Here is a 19,072-nt window from a genome sequence, read left to right on the forward strand (position 1 = left end):
TAAACTCAGACAGATGAGAAACCATGAATAAAACTTAACCATATGAGAAATTGAACAGGAAAAACACCACAGGCGAGAACCGAACAAGAAAATTCTAGAAATCTTAGAGCTTTCATTTAGAAATCGCATCGGTTAAATTATTTGCATTTTTTTCAATATCAGATCATTGTTACATTTTGTGCGTAAATTTGTCTCTAAATGTATTATTAGGAGATTGCTTCCACTGTTCCATCTAATTACATTACACGTTTAAACTAGGATAGTACAGGATAGGTGTAGGATAAATTCTGGATTCTTTGTTGTTACGTTTTGTTTGTTCTTAAGATTATGTTATTTCTGGCGCGGGTTGTAGTTTCCGTTTCAATTGTATCTCTAATCTTTTTTCTATCGTGTCCTTTGTTTAAAAATTAGGTCCGGTTTTATTTTTAGATACCAACCTAAAGGCGATTCTGAACATTATAAAAAATATACAGGAATGCTCAATTTCACCCCCTCCCCATTTATTTAATACATCCCAAATTAAGATGGTTTAAACACACACGCCAATGGGAAAGGGGGAGGAGGAGTAAACAGGAAGAATGATTATGCAAATGAATGTCAAAAATAGCAGTGTATAAATCATGATTGTTCGAGAAGGGGCCCCGATCTACTTCGCTGGCCCCGGGCCCCAGTTTGCCTTACGCCGCCACTGTGGGTGACATAGGTCAGCGTGGATCGTCGTCCGGAAATGTGCAGTTCTTTGAATGTATGAAATAACAGAGAATGGTTCCTGTATCAGATCGTCTCTTCTATTCTTGCTGGTATGGCATGGTAGTTTGTAACGGTGCTGATTCATAGTGGCGTTTTCCGTCGAGGTGAAACTATCATTACGGATCGTTACAGTACTGAAATGCAATGCAGACTTGTCTGCAAGTATCTTCAATAGTGAACAGATATGGTGTTCTCACGTTGAACGACAATATATTCATACTCACATATCGCTCGAAAAAAGGTACAAACTTTCCATTCAGTATGAAAACCTTTTTCAACCACCGTATTCTCCTGTTGTCCCTCCTATCGACTTTCCCTTGTTGCGACATGGTGATCACTTCTTGGCATTGATGGCTAGATATCGTTACATGTATGAAGGACTTCTTCGCATTGGAAACTCCAGATGTCTTTAGTCATGGAGTTCAATCGTTGGTTGAGTGATGGTGAGTTGGCGGACGCAAATTTAACCAACCTGGTAGTATAATTTTCATTTTTGTGACCTTTGAAAGTAACACACGTCAGTGCGACATTTCAACTTGATATGTTTTAGAATGTGATATTGTTGTAACATTAATATAAGTAAGTATAAAGTCGACGTATATTATTAGGGCTGGAGTACCATAGAAGTCCCATGGAAATTAGAGATGATACATATGTGGATGAACTATACTATTTAGCATACTACATGATCGAGATATTGATTTCCATAACTTTGTACGAGTAACATTCGATGATAGGACTAGATGTCACTGTTCTTACATTCTCGTTACAATAGAATATAATATGTTTTATAATTACTTAATATCAGCAAGTAGGTGTAGTGTAAAATTACGTGTGTTAGTAGGGTGCTGCCACAAGGAAAGAGCTGAAAGCAGTAATAATGATCCACTTAATGATAAAGGTAATATGTATCGTTATCTGTTCATTATGGTTAATATTTCCTTAGTATATTGGTATAAGCATTCAAAATAACAATTAAAGGGATAAAACGAAGAGACCATTCTTAATTCACTGTAAAGAATCAAAGCATTTAAGGAAATTATGACAATCGTGTTTTACAACTTTCTCAATGTGAGGCAGCGTAATTTACAATGGAAGACTATAAGTTATTCCCAGTAGCATTAATGAGTTTGTGTTTTTAAAGTTTAACGTTGATAACTTCTTGATGTACTATGAGAAAAGGCCAAGCAAGGAGTGCGTGAACAGTTCTAAGTATCATATTTTTTCAGGCGTGCACCCGGAAGTTTTGGTTGGGAGGGTTTAATAGTACTGTACAAGGAAGTAGGTTTTTGTAGTATTGAACCGGTTCCACATTAGATCCCATGAGATTAAAAGTAATTGTTAAATACTATCTTTTGTCGCATCAAAGAGCTAGTAGTTAGCACCCCGAAATAAAGCAAAATAGAACTGGATGAGATCAGGCCACAACTCTGATATTCCATACATTCTTGTCTGCGAGTTTCACGTGTCTTTGTTGGTAGAATTACTCCTGACAATCCATTCAGTTCAGTTTGTTTTTGTAGCTTAGACTTAATGTATTTACGTAAATAGGTTATATAAAATACAAAACTTGAATATTTAAAAATTTCAATTTCAAGGTTATAATTTCAGCGTAGTACACAATACTTTAGGCTAAATATACCTTATTTGAATGTAGTAATAGCCTACAAATGCATTTTAATTTTCATGTATTTTTTTTCACATAGCGTTTTCCTCTTAATATTTTTTTTTTTTGAAATTTTTCTGCTTTCTCGTATTTTCTGCTTTTTATGGTTCAATTACAAATTTTTCTTTTGCAAAGTAACCAATTTTTATATTTAAAAAAATGTTTCCTAGTTAATAAGAATATAGTAGATATTTATTATATATATTTTCCGGCATTAATAATGTTATAAATAAGAAAAAAGACCAATAAAAACAAATTTTATTCTTTTTTGCAGTGCGTGATGCGCCGTCCAACCAGATGTCTGGAAAACCAAGTATAAATTCCACCCATATTTGTCTCTGTTGTTGGGAAGAAAATTAGGTAAGAAATATTTTTATATTGCTTTTAGGTCTTTAAAGGTACATTTGTGGATGAGTGCTTTCGACACTGCAATTTAGCTTTAAGTTCTTTCTAATTTTATAAAATTTCAAATTTTTGTAACGGAAAATTGTTGCAATTATTATACTATATGTCTATCCTTATATCTTGATTTTCATAACAGCACTTGTCTACATGCTAAAACTTCGTAATTTCTTCACAATACTTTTCTTATAACCTTAGTACGGAAAACTCAGTTTCGACATCCTATATGATTTGCAATCGTTTTGAAGGAAATTAATATCTTCCCTCCTTCTTCAAGCATTATATTTATTCCAGAGATGGCGTGGATTAATGAAAACTTGACCCTTGACCCATGACCCATGACTCACACTCATCGTGACTCACGACCCACTCTGACTCATAATCCATCGTGACCCGCTCTGATCCATAACCCACCATGACTCACTCTGACCCATAACCCACCATGACCCACTCTGACCCACCATCCACCATTACCTACTCTGACTCACTGTGTCCTACTCCAACCCGCTTGCCATTTGACTGTGATGATCATGCAAACATAGTTACATTCAATTTATTTTATAGTAATTCATATATTACAGGTGATTCAAAAATATTTTTTCCAGTAGCTAGCTCCTCTAAAAACACATAGGCCGTGTCTCGAAAGCCAAGTAGTAAGTTCTATTGCTATTATTACAATTACAAACATCAATATCCAAAAGTGCCTGAAGCTTTTTTTTCAGTTAGATATACTTATATCAGGTAATAAATAGAAATTTTATCAAAAAGGAAGAAAAATGGAGACCTTGAAAGTGAAATGTAGACAAATTCACCAATGTTCAGAAGATGTCTACTATGCACTGAGCAGAATGGGTTGGTAAGTCAGAGTGGGTCGCAGAGGGTCAACTACTGTTGACCAACGACCCACTAACTCTCGCCATCTCCAATTTCTTCCTCATACATAGGTATTAAATTTGGATATCTAGGATTAGACAATTCATTTGACAATTAACCAAACATTGTTAGGGTCATCAAGTCTAGGAGGCTGAGGTGGGCAGGTCATGTAGCAACGATGGAAGAAAGTAGGAACGCTTTTAAAGTATTAACTGGAAGGACAATCAGAAAACTATAATTAGGAAGACCTAGGCGCAGATAGTAGGACAATATTAAGATGGATCTCGCAGAAATAGGAATACTAAGTAGAAATTGGATCCGGTTGGCTAAGGGCAGAAGTCAATGGAGAGCTTTTGTGAACGCGGCATTGAAAATTCGCGTTCCGTAAGCCATAGAGTTAGTTAGTTAGTTAGGATTTGACAAGAGTCTTTAAATGAAAGATTAATACACACGGCTTTTATGTGGTATATGTTTTTGAATTTCCACTTTCTCTTCCGTCTTCTTTATTTTATCCATTATCTCTTTGTCTCCCAACTTTACACGTGTCACTTTCAACATGCATTCCTTGGGTGGTCACCCTGGTGCAGAGATGCTGAAATATGAGGTATTGTTGAAATATTTCTAGAATACGAATATACGAGAATACACGCGTTTCTATTTCAAGTGGACTCTTAAAAGCCATATTGTCGAACGCTGAAAAAAGGAGTTAAACTCTGAAAAAACGTATAAAACAAACAATTGATGAATCATGAGAGGGGAAGGCGGAGCTCGAACGTCAACTTTACCTGCTTCAGCAATTTACACAATCAACGGATGGACATTTCCACTGATTTCTCTTTTTCTTTTTATTGCGCTAAAATACTTTAAAGAAAATTAATTATGAAATGTACTTCCTTTCGCCTGCTTGTCTATTTGTTTATAATTAGTTATTTATATCTAGTTGAGAAAAGTACAATATCGGTTATTTGTTAAAGAAGGAAGAGAAACTGGTTTAAACATTGTCTGAGAACAAGTTCTATCTTGAGAGAAGGCATGGTGAAAAGAAAACGAGATGATGGTGAATGGTGAAGATCAGAGGACCCTGGTACACGGAAGCGTTTCAGCTTGCAGCATGTGACTTATCACCAGTAATGCCAAATCATATGGGGCAGAGTGAACTGAAACTTATCGTAGGGACAAGAGTGAATAACTTCCTTGTTTCCTTATTCTGCAGTCGGTAGTAAAATTTAGATTATATTGACTGAACTGTACAGATTCTCTACAAATGATTGGAGGAAATTCGTGACGTTCATGTTCTGTCTTATTAAAGGCATCATGAAGTAATTTTAGATTTGTGTAGAAGAATTTACATTCTTTTATGGCACACTACAAGTGCTCGATATTGTCTCCCGTTTGTGACGCACGAAACTAGGCAGTATACGTTCTACTGTTTGTTTAGACAGTGAAGGACGACCCGTTGATTTCTCCTTACAGATGCATTCTATAACTGTGAACTGTTTATACCATCGTAGTATGAGTTTTCTCTGGATGGATGGATCCTTATTTAACTTCATTCTGGGTTGTCGTGGGACCGTTGTTCCTGAGCAATTTTAGGACAGCATATGCTTCCTCGCTGTTTATCGTCAGCTTAAATACTGCTGTGCTTCTCTAGCGACTGGAAGCGGAAATCTGCAAGAGGAAATACAAATTTTTGAGATGTTTGTCCTCTAACGTCAACTTCGAATACATTACATCTACTTACTATTGTTAAATACAATGTGTTACACAGCTCTAATCATTTATTAATACTTGGTAGTTTACTTGGTTTAAGTGTAGAGCTCACAGATTTTCAGATTTTAAAGGCCAGGAGGTTCCATGAAAATTTACAGCAAATTCATAATTATGTACTTGTTGTTTGCTGAAATCAATTAAATAATAGGTCAACACTAAGGACATATGCAAGGGGTCTGAACCCTCCTCCCAAAATCCAACTTTTCCGTAATTTTTTTTATAATTTTAGGGGTAATTTTACAAATCTTAATATAATTTATTCTGATATTGAATTTGGACGGCCCCACGAAAAGCTTTGGTTCCTCCTCAGATTAATTCCTGCGTACGTGCCTGGTCAACACCATGGTCAATACTCGCCAAAAGTGAGTGACGGAAACAGTGACGGATTTAGAAACTAAAAACTGGGGGCTCCTAACCAAAAGCCAGACTATGATAGGTATACCATGAGTTCAATATAAACTTTCAAAAATACATTATTAATAGCTTAACTTAGTTTTGGTACTCAAAAACTGGGGGGTGTAGGCCCCCGGCCTCTGGCTAGATCCGTCTCTGGACAGAAAGTAGATTATTCCTATTAGTTGAGTTATTTTTGACTAACAAAAGCAGGACTTTTTAAATATCATACAAATGATATTAACATGTACTTTGGAGAAAAACTGGGACTTCGGAGTTTTGAATAATTTTTGGAGAGGCACAGGTGATGTAAAATTGGGACTGTCTCGACTAAGGCGGGATGTCTGATAGACCTATCTAAGAGAGTTTTATGTTTTGAAAAATATAATTCAAACGTTAGCACAAATACCATAAACACTAAATATTAACGTAATATATACTAATAGACTAGACAAAACACTAGAAAAAATGCATAAGAATTGCATACAGTCTACCAATCTAAGTAGTGGCTGCAATACATGCATTATTAAAAAAAGAGTAATTGTACATACAAAGGTGACGCTTTTAAGAAATTGTATAATTTTAATGTTTATTTTTATATTTTTCTTCAGTTTTCCACAGATATCTACTGAAATTTAGATACTACTAGCGTGAATTACCCGCTTCGCTGGGTTAAAATAAGAAAAAATAGTAATATGTTCTGTTAGTCAGTCACTTTTTACTATTACTGGAAAGCTCTTTGATATTGGTCATTATCAATCATTTTTATATATCTCCCCCTCCTCCAAGTTACGAGGACAAATTTGGATTTAAACTGAATCGGAAGTGTCACTACGCATCTCAGCGACCCCGAAAACTATGGATTCAAGACTAATATAGGTCATTTTCGATCATTTTTAAATATCTCCTCCTCCCTCTCCCCTAAGTTGCATCATCAAAGTGAAATAATAAAATCCATTCCAGGCCCGAACCTCACCTATGTCCAAAATTTGATCGAGATTGGTCGTGTGGTTGAAGAGTTATTAAGTTACAAACATAGTCACTTTCATTTTTAGACGATTCATTCTTTATACCTTAGTTAATAATAATACCTTAAAGAGTTTTCATGTTGAGTTGTATGGAAGCCACAATTTATAAGTTAATACAAATACATTTTCGATAGTAAAATACCAACCTATAAGTTGATAAAATGATATTAATTAATTGGATGGCACATTATACGACCTTTGACAACAGCAAGGCCATATAGGACGAAACCTACAGTTTAACTGTTTAGGAACGCAAGGAAATGAACACCCTAAAAGTCATCCAATCCTATGATTGGCATTGAATGCTGTATTTGACAAATTAAGTGCAAATGAGGCTTAAAAAGTACATCTGTCCTATCCATCATGTGTTTATGTACCACACCCGTCCTCAACAGAACAATCAACTGTGTTAATATGCCACATACTTCTCGAAAGGATTAAAGTTAGATCTGAACCCTGTTTAAAGCGTTTATACCGGAAATCGAACCCGGGACCTCTTGTAACGATGAAGGCTTGATAAAAGAGTGAAAAGATGTGCAAGAGTTTAAATAAATGCTATGAAAGTTGTCAGTGTGCCGGTATGAAAAACAACTTTGAAGCTACTTCGCTGGCAGTCTCGGCAAGGAAACCTCTGTACTACCGAGGATGTAACCCAATAATCCATCAAAAACTTTAGATGATCATAACTTAAATAACAACCGTAGAAACGGAGTCATGAAGTAAACTCTTAAAAAAAAGTGTTTAGTGCAATGCAGAAGTAATTTCAATGAATAACTCGCACACTAATGGCTTTTTCATTGTGTATTTATTATTTTCAATACTGCTACATAGACTTAATTTCTAATGTATGAATGAATATATGATGAATTAACTTTAAAAATGAACAGGCACGTATACAGTTTCGGTGCTTAAAGCATGCAGTATTTACTATGTACACAAAAAAGAACCTTTCTTACAATTGAATGTCTTTAAAATAAACAGTTTAATTACTAACAACTTTTATTTTTCAATTAAATGGACCATATTCTAAATAACTGTCAACATTTTAAAAATAAAAGTTAGTTGTAGTATTCCATTTCAGTTGATGTACTGCAATAAGTACTCATTTTTTTTTCCTTGTTGAAGAACCATCTACAATTGACCAACAAATTTTCACATTGGAATGGCCAGTACATTACTATATTTTAAGGTAAAATCTCGTCCTTTATAAGTATTCTACTGCAATTAGAACATACCTTATCAACCGACTCAGCATTTGTTTATCTATGTCTCAAACTAACGTTTAATAATGGGTTTTATCAATATATTTTTGTTCTAAGTAGCAGAGATTTCTTTTTTTTCTTTCTTTCGTTGAAAATTCAATTAAGTCTTAGCTCAACTTTGGTGGTCTATAACTCGGGAACCAAAGGCCTACAAGCATAAGCTAATACTTCCTATACATTCTAAACTTGTGAAGTCCACCGGCATGCGAAAAATACAACCATAGTATTTGTTTATCTGATATATAAACTACCAGCTCTCAGTTATTGAATTGTTATGAGGATTACAACATATTTATTACAGTATTTGATATCTGTATACGTAATTACCTCAACTATTCTATTCTCTGCAGATCATACTATATTTTTATAGCATTAGGCCCCTATATAGTATTTGGTTTCAACTTTGTTCTGTGATCTGCAAAGTTGGATATTTTATAGTGTTCTCCATTATCATATTTTCTATTGAATTGCAATATCTCGTTGTATGTTTCTAAATAGTATTTCAAGTTAGTGTTCTATGTTCTGAAGAATTCCAGCGTTTCGTATAGTACTTGTATGTTTATGTATTGTACGTGTTTTCAATTGTTATTCTGTAATCTCCAGAATGCAACCCCTTATAGTACTTATTATCTAAATGTAATCCTTAATTATTATTGTATGTTCTGCATAATTTCAACCCTTATAGTGTATTTGTATATCTGTGCATGTATATTCTTTATCAATTGCTACTCTATTTTCAAAATTTAAACACATTATGTAGGATGTTTATCTAAATATACCTACCTGTAGTATTTGCTTTTTAATTATTTTTCTATGTTGTGCAGAATTGCAATACAGTACTTACGTAGACTGTTACTTATATATGTGTATATAGTATCTCTTCTCACTTTTTATAATGATCGTTTTACATAGCATTTGTACATCTGAGTACAGGCACGTAATCAGGAATTTATTTTGGGGGATCCAAAGTTTTCCTCGGGTCCAAATGTAATATGAAGATGAATTATGTTAAATTTGTAAAATCGTTCCTAAAATCAAACTAAGTTTACAGAAAAGTATGTTCCTGTCTGTATGTATATAGTATTTTTGTTCTTACTAATATATTTGCATATGAATTTCAACAGCTTATATAGTATTTGTATACACAAGTATATCCTTTATAAGTGATTATTTAATACATCAGAAAATTGAAACATTTTATTTAGTATTTGTATATTTGTATTTGTATTTATTATCAATTATTATTCTATGTTCTAACAAATACATAAATATAGCTGATACAAGTATCTCAGTTATTATTCTATAGCAAAATTACAATATGTTATCTAATGTTTGTATATCTGTATATGTATATTATCACATTTGTATATATCGCTAATCTATGTTTTGCAAATGTGGGACACCTTATGTTGTGTTACATACATAGAAAAATATGTGTTTGACAACAATTTTAGGAATAATGCAAAAATGAATCAAAAGATTCCGATCTTGGCCAAGAATTTTAGGAATCCAAAAATTGGATCAAAATATTGGCCAATAATTAGTTTGTGGATCAGGGGTCACAAAATTTTTGAACGGCTCCTAAATCGAGTTTTGCGAATTTTCTACGGAATAAGCACATAATGCTGAGTTAATTGATAATCTGGGTTTGGCTACACTATGTGTAGTTCTCCAGATATAAGGCCTACAAGAAAATTTTTGATTGAAATATATAGCATTTTTTGATCCAAAAATACAAGATTCAGTTTCAAAATTAATATAGTTTCTATATTTTTAACGTTAATATACGAAATTTTATATTTTCTTTACAAATTTACAAATTTTATGTTTTCTTTTGTCAGTACTTTTATCAACAAAATAGTAATTTTCTACCAATTCATGTTAGTAATTTACAAAAAAAAAAAAAAAAAAAAGAAAAGAAAAGAAAGAAAAGAAAAGAAAAAAGAAAAAGAAAAAAGAAAAATAATAGATAAATTATTCTGGCAATACTGTAAATAAGATATCCATTTGTGTGTGTGGCGCGCGTGAGAATATATTTTTCGATTGAAAAAGAATTAGTTGAAATATAAGTTCTTTCTTACTTATTTAAACATATAATTAAAGGTATATAGCTCGAATATAAAACAGGGGATGTGATTACTAAATATATATATATATATATATATATATATATATATATATATATATATATATATATATATATATATATATATATATATATATATTGAGTGGGCGTACAACCCCTCCGTGCCAACAGTATAGTGTTAGTTATGGTAGAATGTCAGTACACAGTTACCTTGAAGTCTTAAGAGTCATAAACATTGGTATGATCACCATCCATGTCGTGACACTGACACAGCTGAATTAGGCTCCAAGTTCTCGCAGACCTTTTGCAGAGATACTCCGTAATCACGAGGGTGAAGGCGTGTTCCACAGCTGCTTGTAATTCCTGCGTTGTGAGATATCGAGTGTTTCTAATTTGTTGCTTTATGAAACCCCAGAGAGCATTGTCTGGTGTCGTCAGATCGAGACTTCTTTGAGCCAGGTAAAGGGAGCTGGTGAAGATGCACAACCTCTTCAATCCAGCAGCCGAGAAACGTCTGATCAGGTAATTGCGCACTGTTACCAAGCAGGACACGCAGAAAACAAATGAACATGGATAGCAATGTTGCCAGACAAAGCCAAACAATGTTACCAGACAATGCCAGGCAACGTTATCAAACAAATGTGGGTAAAACCTAAACCGTCAGGAAACATCAATTAGGGGTACGGCCACTTTCGGACCACGCTGTATTTCGTAGTATTTTGCTATGAAAGGTGTATTTTATTTTTCGATTTTAGGTAGGTAAAATAATTTACATTGCGGCTTGGCTAACGGATTGCTACGCTTAAAAAATACTCACGAATTTTGTTATAGTGTATCTATGTTCTCATTTGCTCTCAATTTTATTGTTTTATATTGTGAAGAATTGCAGCACCTTCAGTAGTATTTACATATTCGTATATATATCCTTTAAACTTAAATCTTTAACGGCTTTGAATTAATATTTGCAGAGTTGTATTCATTTCTTGTAAATTATTAATCTATGTTCTCCAGAATTTTGAATCAAACAGAAATGTATGAATAAAGTTCAAATCATTTCGATGTTCCTTTTTTTAAAACACCTGAGAATTTAGGAAGTAATAAGTGGAATTGATTTGTTAACATGTTATCTTCTTGCACTAAAGTTACACAGTGCGTCAATATATTATGTTAGAGACTGATAAAATGTTTAAAATAAACTTTAAAGAAATATATTTATTAATCTAGTTTGCTTTATTCTATGACGAGTCACGTTTCTACTTACTTGCTTAATTTTGATATAATTATTAATTATTTTTATTAACTATTCATATTTTAACCATTATTATTATTATTATTATTATTATTATTATTATTATTATTATTATTATTATTATTATTATTATTATTATTATTATTATTATTATTAGTTTTAATTCCTATAGTTTTAGGATCCCTTGATCTAAGTCGTTCTCTTCAACCTAAATTCTACAGTTTTTTTTTAAATCACAAAATATTTTATTATCAATCGAAAAAAGGATGATTCCTTTCCCAATTATTGACCCCAATCTCAATTCGAAGCAGTACACACGACTAGGAGCCTTCAGGGAAAAAAGTACGTTATATTACATCAAAACTATTTCTTTTTTAAAACGAAATATATCATGGAACATATTTTTTAAAAATCATACAGTGACTCTTTATTTCTTAACCCAATCCTTCAAAATTCAATCAAAATCGAATAACTTTGTATTGTACGTGTCATTCATTGAGGATTGTGTGCATGAAAACTATCATGAATTATGTTTTGACAACCAGAGGTAGGACTAAGACATAATTTAACTCTCTCACTCTCCATTGATGTTAAATTCAATGAGTGGGGATGATAGTAAAGCTCCCCCTCCAAAAAAGCGCCCTAGAATGAATGAAAATCTAATGCCATTCACAAAAGTTTATTATGGAACATAGTTTTATAAATCGAGAAGGGGAAGGTATTCATCTTACATTAGGGGCTAAACTCATTGTTCGTTTTTGATTGTTTTTAATTCCAAGCACGAAGGGCTGCAGGAAGTAGAAAATATACATATTATTCAATCAAAATCGAATAACTTTTACGAAAAGTTATCGTGGTACTTTCAAAAAATCATATGGGTGTTAGAAATACACTGCTTAATTGTTCACTGATTTTAGATTCATCTTGAGGGGATGATCCGGGAGCCTCAATGAAAATATACGCCATGTTACATAAAAATCAAACTATTTGACGAAAATTATTGCTGAGCACTTTTAAAAAATGGGGAAGGAAAGATTAACACACTCTTCTCTTCTTGGTAAATTTTAACTCAAAGCTACGGGGATCGATGGAATCCCCTAAAGAAGTCTCTTATTATTATTCTAAGCCTTTTTTTAATGTTAAGCCCTAGCCCTAGAACCCTAGGGAAGCTATACACTACATTTTATCAAAATCGAATCATTTAAACGCAGCTCATCCTGTAAAATTGTTTTGCATACATGTATTCAAACGCTAGCCTAAACATAGCCTTATTTCAAAATATATATACCGAGCTTCATTAAAATCAAGCTTGTTTTATAAGACAAACAGATCAGTCGATTCACGGACAGACAAACACACAAATATCCCGATCGAGTCGAAAGGTAGAAATTCACTACGCTCGCTTCTATTATAAGGAAAATATATATTGGGAATTATTGATGAAAATATATTTTAGCATCAGCATTTTGGTTAAGAAAGTGTAGTAGTTGGCTGTGTCAAAAGCGATCTGTATCTTTTGTAGAGATTAGGCTGCGGTATTTGGAGAGGTTTACAAAGGATAACTATACAACACAGGCTATATGTATGCAAATACCTTACTATATATAATATTTTATCAACAACTTAGAAGTAAATAGACCAATGTGCACACTTCAATAATTTCCAGAAGAATATGTTCTCTGAATATCAAGAAGACTGTACTTAAATGGGTCAATTTTATTCGAAGTTATTCTGTATTGATAAAATAATAGAACGGGGTTCTGGCAACTATTCAAAGAGCTCCCTGTTTCAGTGTGTGTTTTTAATGATGCATTTTAAACTCTCCAAAACGTTGAAGCGCATATCCACTATTCTTTTTTAATCATGAATACCCCTGGACACCACGGATATGAAGCACGTATCTATGCACAATATTTTGTTCTGCCAAATATTAAATCTAGATAAAAACGTTCAAGCTGATAGATAAAAAGTACATTATATTATAAGTAATTGGACAACAAAAAGGGGGTCGTTCAAAAAAAAAAAAAAGCATCAAATTGAGATGTGCAATTTACCAACATGCGGCAGCAGCATTTTTATATCCAATAAGCGTGCAATATGAAGTATTCATCCATATTACCATTTTTTTATTGTTCAACGCGTAAGAGTGAATTGCCAGTCATAAACTAAGTTGAAAGGTCGCTCTCTCTCTCTTTATATATATATGTGTGTGTCTATGAGTGTGTGGAACAAGGAGTCCACATATGAGACGATGCAGAGATAAACAAGGCAACAAACATGAATATGGAATTAGTCTGTGTGTTTGTGCAGAAGACTGCTTTGGGAGAAGACGTAAGGGGGCAGAGAGAGAAAATGAGATGCACTCATATGTATATACGTATATATGTGGTTCTAATGTGGAAGAAGGAAGAGAGGGGGGTAGGGAAAACCTCCTCATTGCGCTGATGTATTCTGGCAAACGTACTTTTTTTAAAAAAAAAAAAAAGAAGAGAACCCCACAGGACCAAAAGGACAGACAAAAAGGTAGTTTTTTTTTTTTTTTTCAAATTCAAGTTTCTCGTTGTTGATATAGTCACATTACTAATTCACTTTGCGAGTAGACGTTAGGGCACGTATCAGAGTTCGGTCTTGTTTTTAAAAAGTCGAGAAGTTGACTCTTTTCTCTCCCTTCAAACACTAAAAAACAATAATAATCATAAAAAAACAACAAAAAATATTCCCTTTATATATATATATATATATATATATATATATATATATATATATATATATATGGAGAGATGATGAAAAGAATCATGCTTCGAATAGAAGTGTCTAACAATGAATATATACCGTTTCCTCTTTCTCCACTCCGGTTCGTGCTTGTTGTGCTTTTGGCAGTGGAAACCGACCACCAAAGAGTTACCCGGAGAATAATGAGAATGCTGACGGCAGCGGGCTAAGAATCATGGAGAAAGCACATCCGATATTCAAAATATGTTAACTTATTCTTCCTCCATGTGCTATGAACTGTTAATTTTTTACTTCTTTTCCTCTTCGCTTTTTCTCCCAGCAATAACAGGATTTTTAAAAAAAAGAAGAGGGAGAAAGAATACCCACTGTTCTTTTAGCACCATTGCGCACTATATTTCAGAGTTTGCAGGTTTTTCCCAGGAATCCATATTATAGTCTTCAAAGAACGTGAAACCAAAAGGGTTGTGCCACTTAGCTCTTACAGAAAAAAGAGGTAAAAAATATATATACAAAAAAGAATGGATCATAACCTTTTCTTCTGAAGTAGTAATGGTCTGCCTGTTAAACAGAGTTTTCACCTAGTTCTGTGGCCGAAGGCACACAAGGTCGTTCTACATATTCTATTTTGCGTTTGTTAAAAAGCGAACTAGGCTATCTATGTATATACGAAAACTCTTGTCGTAAAAGGACTTACCGTCTTGGGAAATAACCTTTACACAGTTTGAATGTTACTACGAGTTGTATTATGGATTACTCGCATTTGCACACAGTATGTGTATATTCTTTTATTATTTTTTTTAAATAAAAGTTTATTCACAAAAACAATGGACGTACTATGTACGTACGTATACCTGAACTATTTTATCCAGGACTCATACAAGATAAAATGAATGAGATATGAAGCTACATATCTAAATGCTACAGATCGAAATTTCTGGGGCTCTCTTAGGATATAACATTTTCAACAAGATTACTTTTATTCTTGCATAAACCTCATTTTCTGTGTTTTGCCTAGGTTTCTCGAAAATGATGTGTCGAAGTCGCATGAATTTGACATTTTTCTATTTGAATTCAAAGAATCATTTTTAAAATCTTAACTATGTTAATCAGCAAAAAAATACGAGAATAAACTGCCGGGCACCTAACATAAGGACAATGTTTCCATATATATATCGTTTATTAAGTTGATTGATTTTTACTATGCATTACTCAACAATTCACTTAGCCATAGAATGTAATACATCCCCTTATTTTTTGAATCCAAAAATTTATGTTAATTATATACACTGTATATGGTATGAATGAATAGGAAGATAAACTTTGACAACATTTTAAGCTTCAATTCTTCAAATTCATTGAGAAATGATGGCAAATACAGTTGTAAGATAAACAAATATTGCAGTGCTTTAGAATTCTTGAGATTAAAACACATAAGAATTTCAGTTCCATATAAAATATAGTCTGTGTAACTATGGTTGTCGTCAAGTGTCTTTTCCGTAAAATCTAGTCAAGCAATTTTCTTCTGTCCTCAAGTGGTTCGATTTTAAAATATATTTTTCAGGGTCTGATGTATTAGAATAATACCAAAATCTAACTTAAAACATAGCCTTCTAATGAAACAATTTTAATAATGATAATAACTGCCAGATAATAAATGATAATGACAGACGATAAACTGATACGTAGTGTGTATCTGACTTTTTCAGAATATTTCGTTTTATATATCCAATTTTGCATACACCCACTGCATTGCAAGGACTATCTTGCTTTGATGTCTGGTGTCTACAACATGACATTCAGTTATAACTGAAAATAAGTTTTTTTTTTCAAACTGTTTTCCAGGTATCAAATTTGTCCAATTCTTTTCATAATTTACCATAAAAATAATCCAATATGTAATCATCTCTGTTTGGCCTTGATATTCAATATGTGTTTCATTTACGTGTTGCACCAAAGGTGGTTATAAATCTAAAATAATAGTGACATGTTTTCTGATGTTTTGGCGGTTTGGATGAAAACGCTTCCCAAATGACGGACAGGAAGAAAGAGGCTTGTGGACATCATGATGCCTGACTTTAACCTCACGGACTCTTCCATATAAAATTTTCTGTGGAAATGTTCAAAGATAATGCATTAGGGAATTGAGAAACCCATATTTTGGACTGTCTTCCAAGAGAGGATAACTACTGCAACTGTTTTCTGCACATTCCATAATGCTTTCTATACGCAGGATCCCATATAAGCTGTCTTATTAGGATCCTTTCCTAGAGTATGAACCCGATTAGTGCTTTAGATTCCACTTTAAGCAGATGTTCTCTGTCATACGGCATCTGGATCCTCATATGTTGTAGAAAATTCAAAGGAACACGGTTGAATGTTAAAAAAGAAACACAAACACAACAACATTGAATTCCCTAACGCCAATTGTGAACAGGTCATCTACATGACTTGGTGACTTAGTGTTTCACATGATACTGATATGCTATTTTTAGATTTCACCGCGGACGTTTAGAGCAAAATTTGACATCGTACAATCTATGCCTTATAGTTTTGTTAAACTCACAACAATATGAAGCTGCCAAGAAATTATGTTACAGCATGGTACTAATTATTGTGAAATTCCTTCGAGCCGAAAGAAGCAGATAGCAACAATTGGATACATTTGTAGCCTGTGAACGACTCTTACGAGGCAAAGTAATTCCATGTTCATATCACAAATTTTTGATTGACTATCCTATTCCTTCGTTCATAGTCCTTTTTGCGAGTCGTCTTCTTACAATATTTTAAAACTCCGATGCAAAAAACTATCTATATCTGCTTCTTTTCTGATGCTACGGCTTCAACCAATATACTTCTGTCCCTTAACTTTGGTCTGCTTCGAGACATGGCGCTAGTACAGGTAAAGTTTAAGGAGTCCATTCATTGATTTACCAGAAATATTGAACATAAACGAATTCTAACGAGACTGACAGGGCTGATGCGAACGACTTTTTTTTTCATGTTTGAAAATATAAAGATAACGCCCTCCATTTGGAACAAAACCATGTGGCTCACGAGTGTTTGGGAAGTAAGGCTCCACACTTTTGTGATCTCGCCACTTAAAGAGGTTAGATGATCAGCACCACGCTCGAGGGGTCTTTATCTCCAAGATTCTCCAGGTACCCATTTGACAAATGCTGAGTGAACATTGTTTTGGCGTGTGCATGAAATAAATGTAAACAAAAGTATTTTCTATAACTGAATATAATTATAATAAAATTAGGGCTCTACTAACAACTTAATGTAAAAGTAACGTGGACATTACATAGGAGCATTTCTCGTAATGTTTGACATTGAACGTAAACTGAATTCAAGTTAAGAAAGACATGAATTCGTCATAAAATAAAAGATATATAGTCCAATATCTTAGATATAGTTTATAGGTAAGACGTGAATAATAAATGTAAGTGGGTGATGACAGAACTGTTTATGGATGATGTAGGAGATGTAAACGACAGAAAGCACTTAAAACCATGAGTTCAACGATCTTCTGCATTAAACCACTGTGTTCTCCCTGAAAATGTAAGACAAATGTCAAGTATTATAACTTGTATTAGTACGTACCAGTGCTGTTCTTCTACCGGAGTATCGACATCGTCTTTCGTGAAGTTCGATAAATGTGATTTCTCTAGCCATTTTCATTTTTTAAATGTGCTTATTATTTTTTAAAAAAATTAAATCACTTCGAAACATACATTTAAAAGGTAATATGGTTGCCCTGGAAGAAGTGACTAACTCCAAGAAAAATACGGATTGAGTTAGACACTTCTTCCAGCATAAGGGCGTTATATGAAGTACATGACGTTTTAATGTTGTTCTAGACGTAACAGGTGACAGACATTATGATACTAAGGATAGCTAGGCATAGCATCATAATTTTATCTGTTATTTCTAGCCTGATAATCTTAGAACGTCATGTACTTCACATATATTGTTCCTCTTGCTGGAGGAAGTGCCTAACCCCACTCGATTTTTTTTTTTTTAAAGTAAATCACTTCTGCCAAAACGAGACGATGTGATAAAGGTTTGCGGTAAACGCCAATTTCTTCCACTTGTTTAGACTTGTTTACATTTTCTTTCACACTCGCTAAAATTCTGCTTAAATGAATGGGAAGCACTTCGTGTTTCTATCAGGGGCGTCATTTAGGGGGGAGGGAGGAGCAATTGCCCCATCCTGAGTTTGAGTTTTATATACATTTTATCCAAAAAAAAAAAAAAAAAACGAACTGTTTCCTAAAATTGTGTGTATCACGAGACAATGACTGCCTTTTGATGTTATTTATGCCATGGCATCGAAGACTGTTTAAAGAAAAGGTTGAAAACACAGGAAAAAAAAAAAGCAATCGTAATATTTTTTCAACTACTGGACTTACCGCCTACATCTGCATCAGACTTTCTTCACAAATCTATCCCATATTTGATACTGGTTAAGAATAACCCGTCAAACGAATAGTAATTACTGTTAAAATATGTGAGTGTGTATGAAGAATTGACTGAGATACCGTAATAATTTCCACTGTCGGAACATGTTTGTATAATGTAGGAAACCAGTATTTTATGTTTAGAAGTTTAACGTTACCAGTATCAAATCATTACAAAGGTTATAGTTGAGTTCAAATGAGTGAATACGATGTCAAGGGTTTGTTGCACTATTCTCATTTATGCACGATTCTTATTATGTTTCTTGCACTATAACCTCCGTCGATGACGTGCCTGCTCCCTATGGACGTACTCTCCCGGGGACCCCTTCTATGCTCTTGCCCTGACACTGTTACATAGCATTCTCGATTTTAATGTTTTTTTTTTCACTGTCTCATATGT

At 33.5% G+C, this 19,072-nt stretch overlaps 1 protein-coding gene and 2 long non-coding RNA genes across 4 annotated transcripts in view; 2 read left to right on the forward strand and 1 right to left on the reverse strand.

Annotated features, from left to right (window-relative positions):
* Positions 1-19,072, forward strand: part of LOC145664330 (uncharacterized) — a 1,055,818-nt gene that overhangs the window by 131,845 nt on the left and 904,901 nt on the right. The window contains exon 2 of the long non-coding RNA XR_014127356.1: positions 2,691-2,776. This is a non-coding gene — a long non-coding RNA (uncharacterized LOC145664330). The remainder of the gene's footprint in view (positions 1-2,690; positions 2,777-19,072) is intronic.
* Positions 1-19,072, forward strand: part of LOC145664328 (uncharacterized) — a 353,881-nt gene that overhangs the window by 125,930 nt on the left and 208,879 nt on the right. The window lies entirely within an intron of this gene.
* Positions 1-19,072, reverse strand: part of LOC145664337 (uncharacterized) — a 62,336-nt gene that overhangs the window by 15,950 nt on the left and 27,314 nt on the right. Inside the window, exon 4 of one of the 2 annotated variants that reach the window (XR_014127385.1) lies at positions 5,195-5,359. This is a non-coding gene — a long non-coding RNA (uncharacterized LOC145664337). Of the gene's footprint in view, positions 1-2,783; positions 5,360-19,072 lie in introns of those variants that run through there. The other variant, XR_014127383.1, reaches the window with a different exon arrangement.

Source organism: Thermobia domestica, chromosome 11, assembly GCF_964235325.1.
Source record: "Thermobia domestica chromosome 11, izTheDome1.hap1.1, whole genome shotgun sequence".
NCBI classification, from domain to species: Eukaryota; Metazoa; Arthropoda; class Insecta; order Zygentoma; family Lepismatidae; genus Thermobia; species Thermobia domestica.